The sequence below is a fragment of the Leuciscus leuciscus genome (genome assembly GCF_965113295.1).
Source record: "Leuciscus leuciscus genome assembly, chromosome: 7".
In the NCBI taxonomy this organism is placed as follows: domain Eukaryota; kingdom Metazoa; phylum Chordata; class Actinopteri; order Cypriniformes; family Leuciscidae; genus Leuciscus; species Leuciscus leuciscus.
Window position 1 is genome coordinate 2,747,030 of NC_138731.1, and position 6,243 is coordinate 2,753,272.

A 6,243-nucleotide genomic window follows, 5' to 3' on the forward strand; every position below is an offset into this window, starting at 1 on the left:
AGTCACCATAGCCACAGCACTACATTGTCTGTTCTCGTCATTCCACACCGAAGGACTTACCTGACTCTTCCTATGATACTATTTACCTCTTTGATGCCATTCTTCAACCAAAGCTCTGATCCAGTCCACCTTAGTCTGTCTTCTGTCTTCCGTCCTGATCTTCATCTACAACCAAAACCAGATAAGAGACTCATTCAACCCAGCCAACAGATCTCTACTTTAATCTTCAACCACTCACCTGCTCATCTGCTGAATAATATCTTGTGTTCAATAAATCCTGTTTACAAACTTTACCTGTTTGCATTCTTAAGTCCTGACAGTTATATCATTCCATCTCCCAAGTCTTTCTGGTAGAACTGTAGTGAATACAAATAAATAATACTCAACTGAGACATTCACATAAATAACCACATTCCTAGCATTAGGATCCCAAAATCTCAAATTTGCCGGAAGTTCGTCAGGGTTTTCCCAGGCTATCAAACTGTATGAATCACAGAAAGACTGATTAAAGTCAGATTTTTTTTGAAAAATAAAAACATTTGCAACGATTGTATTTAATTGTACAGTACAATCATAACATAGTACAGACATTATCTTAATTCCATAATGTCCTTAAACATAACAATATTGCTGGCCATAAACTGAGAAAATGCGCGTCCGGTGTGCGATACCTCGAGTTGTCCTAGATGCGACGCGGCGCTGCGCTTCTCGTCCGGTGTGCGACCCCCATTAGACCTAAGTTAGCCTGGGGGTAAGGTGTCTAATTTTTTTGGTCTAAATTAAGTCAGTCTTTATTTTTGTGAAACAGTCTAACTTGCACTAGACTAGTCTATGAGCAAATTTTAGACATGTCTAACACTATAGACCGGTCTAAGATAGCTTTGTGAAACTGGCCCCTGAAGTTATGACTTCTGAAGGCCTCTCATGTGTAGATTCACTCGGTTGAAAAATGGTATTTTGTAATTTAAACATCTGAAATTAAAGGTACAGTAGTTTTTTTTAAATGTGTTTTATTAATATGTCCTCATTGGTGTAAAATGACCTCTGCCAATGATCTGACTTAAACTCAAAAAGCAAAAATTTTATTTAAAAGGAACCGAGACCAGCGAATTCAAAACAAGGGTAAATATCGGGATAGCTTTTCCCAGGTGGAAAGAGCTAATGAAGGAGAAAGACTTTGAAAGGGACGCTGACGTTTCCTGCTTTCTTCTCGACAGGTAAGTCAAAGTTACGGTCTAAATTACAAGCTTTTTTTTCATTGCTTGGTTGTGTAAATCATTATATAGGCAGCATAACAGTAGAACATGTACAGTTAAACTCGATGAAGTGCTATTGGAAGACATGTTGTCATAGCTTCTTGGCTCATAACGGCTATCGTAATTGCAACAAGCATTTGAAAAAGCGAGGCGCTATAGAGCACTATTCGTTTAAATACAAAATAGAATTTCACCGCTAGATGGGAGAAATTCCTACACAGCGTACCTTTAAGGACTAACTTATAGGGTCTTTAACAAAAAAAAAACTCCAAAATCAAGGAGGTCAGAGGTCATGCTTCCTGCTATAGTATCATCAGCTCTCCCCAGAGTCTGTTCATGTGGCCACCAGACAGACAGACAGCCTGTCGAATCAACAAATGCTAACATTTTAAACTTCTACATATTGTGATGTAGAGCCAGAGACGTTCGGATCCATTTGCAGTATATTTATTAAGAATGGTCAAACAGGCAGTGGTCAGAGTACAGCGTAGACAATGTCGCAGGAAATCCAAGAACATAAACAATACCAGGCAGATGTCGAGGCAGGCAGCAATATCCAGAATCATAAACGGTAACAGGCAAAAGGTCAGGGCAGGCACCAGACGAAGAAACAGGAGTCGATAAACAGTCACAGGTCAATGCTTGGTAATGTTAGCCGGGGCAGAACAAGACTTCACAGTGTGTGAGAATCAGAAGGCAGTTTATATGGAGAGGAGAATTGGGAACACCTGTGCGGGTGATTAGACCTAGGTACGGGGCTTATGGGAAATGAAGTTCAATACTCCGGTGAAGGTGTTCTTTGATGAGTGGAGAGAGCCACAGAGGTGCGATCTATGACACATATATTTTGAGTAGATAACTGATAGTATATTCTCAGTAAAGGGTACTGTGTGTTTCCACACTGTGTGTTTCCACACTGATTAAGGATAGTTTGGGAGATACAAGAAAAGTGAAAATGATCTTATACATCTTATACGTGTAATAGATCATAGCTACCGTAGAAAAAGTAAGATCATGCTTTAAATTAAGTAAAATTAAATACGAGTAAAATTAAATATTCTCTCAAGACAAACTTTACTTATGCCGCGTCATGGACCACCAGCATCTCTGAAAAATGTGTGGTGATTTTCTAAAAGATACAACTTAATCTAAATAAGAGCAATGTAGAGTCCTCGGATTTCTTAAAACTAAACATTGTGACAAACTTTGACAACATGTTTTATATTGTATGGACAAAAATACTGTTTGAATTATTTTTGTATAAATAAGATCTAAGATCTAAGCATACTTTTTGCTTTATTTTTTATTTATTTTTTTATTTTTATTTTTAAATCTAAAGTTTTTGAACAGATGCTGTTTAGTAAAAATAATACCTTAGGTTAAATTTAAGCAAAATCATTTACATCATACATAAGTCTTCTAAGAAGAAAAATAGAAGATACGATTTTAATAAAACTTTAAAAAATGAATTTAGTATAAAGCTCATGATGTAGTATGCTCTGGAACGCAGACTAGCTTTACTGTGTTTTTTGATCGATTGCTCCTGTCTGCCTCGCTGCCTGCTGTGAGTGTGTTTGCTCTGTGCTGTAAGCTCCGTCTTAGCCTCGTATTTTCCTTGTTTTGAACCATCATCTACTACAATTTCTAGTTGTTTATACTACTACTAAATACAGCTTACCCAACATCGCTAGCTTCCGTTACTACTAGCACAGCACGCTAGTAATTCGCTAGCCTGTAAACGCGCCACCCGTGTGCGCTCAGTTATTTTTATTTATTTATTTTCTCTCGCGCGCTCGCGCCTTTGAGTTCATAAAAGCTCAGGTGAGTAAGAAACACTCAACAAACACGGTGAGTAATGTCTTGTCCTGTTATTATCATGCGTCGCGTCTGAATACGTTGTTGTTTTTGGAGCTCTATCGATTTGATTTATAATTCTTGATTTTTCTCGCTGCCTGCTGTGAGTGTGTCTGCTTCGGTGCTGTAAGCTCCGTCTTAGCCTCGTATTTCCTTGTTTTGAACCATCATTTACTACAATTTCTAGTTGTTTATATTACTACTAAATACAGCTTACCCAACCCTGACATCGCTAGCTTACCTTACTACCAGCACAACACGCTAGTAATTCGCTAGCCTGTAAACGCGCCACCCGTGTGCGCTCAGCTATTTTTATTTATTTATTTTCTCTCGCGCGCTCGCGCCTTTGAGTTCAGAAAAGCTCAGGTGAGTAAGAAACACTCAACAAACACGGTGAGTAATGTCTCGTCCTGTTATTATCATGCGTTGCGTCTGAATGCGTTGTTGTTTTTGGAGCTCTATCGATTTGATTTATAATTCTTGATTTTTCTCTTTAAACTCGCTTACAACGAACATTTTCTACTTTTCCTCACTGAGAAGCACTAATGTTACTGCTCAAACCTCATTGTTACAACGCGGACTGTTGAGCAGACGCGTCTCAAGCCTATTAGTGATCCAACGCTGCATACTCTTAAAGGTTACGTCCGTGGATCACGGCTGAACGCGTCTTCTCCACACTCACTTATAAACAAACATTTTTTTTTCGCCTATCGTGCGTCTACTCTACACCCCTACCACTAAAAAACCTAAAAAACCTCATAGTTACAACGCGGACTGTTGAGCAGACGCGTCTCAAGCCTATTAGTGATCCAACGCTGCATACTCTTAGAGGTTACGTCCATGGATCACGGCTGAACGCGTCTTCTCCACACTCACTTACAAACAAACTTATAATATAAATTTGTATTAATATTGATAGCATCACTGGTAGCTTCGTTGCTAACTCACTGTCCATCTGTTAAAATGGCGAATATATCAGATGTAAGTAGTCTACCGCTTGGTGCAGGTGAGGACACATTTGAGCTTCACGCACTGCAGTCTGAGCTGGAAGCTGTTGAGAAACAGATCCACAACCTTTTATTGAGACAGGCCGTGCTGAGAGACCGGTGTTTGGCTCTTGAAACATCACGCGCCGATGCACACAAATCAGTGTTTAACGTTACTAACCCGCTGACTCCGACCGCGTCTACTCCGTGCGTTCCTCAGCATCGGTCGAAATCAGCCATGGTCTCGTTCACTCCGGCTCCAACACGCCACCACGAAGCCTGGGTGGTTCCGCAGCGGAAGACGCGAGTCAGGTTTAGACCAAGACTTTCTCCGACCCTCCCGGTTTTCGAGTTATCGACACAAAACCGCTTCTCCCCTCTACGCGAAACAGAACGCGATGCTGTGATCATCGGCGATTCCATCGTTCGGCATGTACACGCTACGTTAGGTAAAAGTAAGGTGCAAAGTCACTGCTTTCCTGGTGCTCGTGTTTCTGAAATCGCTGCTCGCGTTCCCGAGATCCTGAACGGTGACGAGCGCGTCGGAACTGTGGTCCTGCACGCGGGAGTGAACGACATCAGGCTGCGCCAGACGGAGATTCTGAAGAAAGACTTCAGGAATCTAATCGATACGGTACGCAGCACATCGCCTGAAACAACGATCATTGTGTCAGGACCGCTTCCCACGTACCGACTAGGGCATGAAAAGTTCAGCAGATTATTTGCGCTAAATGAATGGTTAATGTCATGGTGCAATGAGCAGAAACTGCTCTTTGTAAATAATTGGAATCTGTTTTGGGAGCGTCCTAGGCTTTTCCGTGCTGATGGCTTACACCCAAGCAGATTCGGAGCGGATCTTCTGTCAGATAACATCTCCAAAATGTTAAATACCCTTTGACTAGTAACCAAAAGTCCAAATCATAGTCTCTGCTGCACCAATTCAACTGATATAAATACTAGTGTAGAACATTGCATAGAAACCGTGTCTATTCCTCGTTTAGTGAGATCAAATAATAAATCTAATGCAGGATCTAGGAAAAATCTAATTGTTATTAAAACAGAAAATGTTGCTATTAGTAAACAAAAACTATTTCTAAAGCTAGGTCTTCTAAACATTAGATCACTCACACCTAAGGCAGTTATTGTAAATGAAATAGTCACAGATAATAGCTTCGATATACTTTGCCTTACTGAAACCTGGCTTAAACCAAATGATTATTTCGGTATTAATGAGTCTACTCCTCCTGGATACTGTTATAAGCATGAGCCCCGTCTGATTGGTCGTGGCGGAGGTGTTGCAACCATTTATAAAGATATTCTAAATGTTACCCAGAAAACGGGTTATAAGTTTATTTCATTTGAAGTACTTGTACTAAATGTTACGCTCTTAGATGTTAGAAAAACATCCCTATTATCTCTAGCCTTGGCTACCGTATATAGACCGCCAGGGCCTTACGCTGATTTCCTAAAAGAGTTTGCAGATTTTCTCTCAGACCTATTAGTCAATGTCGATAAAGCACTAATTGTTGGAGATTTTAACATACACGTAGATAATCCAAATGATGCGTTAGGAGCTGCGTTTACAGATTTATTAAATTCATTTGGGGTCAAGCAAAACGTCACCGGACCAACACATCGTCTTAATCATACACTCGATTTAATTATATCACATGGAACCGATCCAACCGATATAGATATCATTCCACAAAGTGATGAAGTCACTGATCACTACATGGTAACTTGCATATTACGTACTGCTGTAATATGTCATGCGGCGTCGCGTTATCAACCAGGCAGAACAATCCTCCCATCCACCATAGATAATTTCTCAAATTGCTTATCTAATCTGTCTCAGCTGCTGCCTGAACCCAAACAAACAGATGAACTAGAAGAACTAACTAGCACTATGAGCACCATTCTCTCTAGAACATTGGATGTGGTTGCACCTATTAAATTAAAAAAGGTCAGAGAGAAAAATAAAGCACCATGGTATAACAATACTACGCATGTTTTAAAGAGAGAAACCCGTATTTTAGAGCGTAAATGGAAACAAACTAATTTAGAGGTCTTTAGAATCGCGTGGAAAGACAGTATGTCACGTTATAAAAAGGCCCTAAAAGCGGCAAGGGCTGAGCACCTCCGCAAAC